The following is a 473-nucleotide window of genomic DNA, read 5'->3' as shown; positions in this document are numbered from 1 at the left end:
CTCTGAATTCAAAGGGTGGTGCAGCGGCTAATTTTAACTTTAATTTTTTGGCAACGTCAGTTCTTATCAATGACGTCGGAGACCCGGTATCGAACAGTACCTTGCAGGGTTCTCCATTACAATTTAGTGTTTTGGTGAGTGTGGAACCTATTTTTGGATTAGCAGTTTGGACTATTGGACACAATGTAACGGGATTGTGGACCGTAATATTTTTTGTAGGTGGACATAATGTAACCGGATTATGGACGGTGGGGCGTTGGGATTTAGGGATTGCTCGCCTGAGGGGCACGACAATCTCTAGCCGAGTGACCACCTCTCTTGCATCTGAAACATAAGTGTCTCTGAATGCATTCGTTTCTCGAGATTTCACCAGAAGGTTGATATCTTGGATTAGAGTTGTTAGACTTTGGGTAGTTAGCATTAGTGCGAGGTCTGGTGTGCGCCTTGTCGTAGCTGTTGTTATAGCGACCGTT

This window comes from Naumovozyma dairenensis, chromosome 8, assembly GCF_000227115.2.
Source record: "Naumovozyma dairenensis CBS 421 chromosome 8, complete genome".
Lineage (NCBI taxonomy): Eukaryota > Fungi > Ascomycota > Saccharomycetes > Saccharomycetales > Saccharomycetaceae > Naumovozyma > Naumovozyma dairenensis.
The sequence above is the reverse complement of the archived record's forward strand: the minus strand, read 5'-3'. Positions refer to the sequence as shown.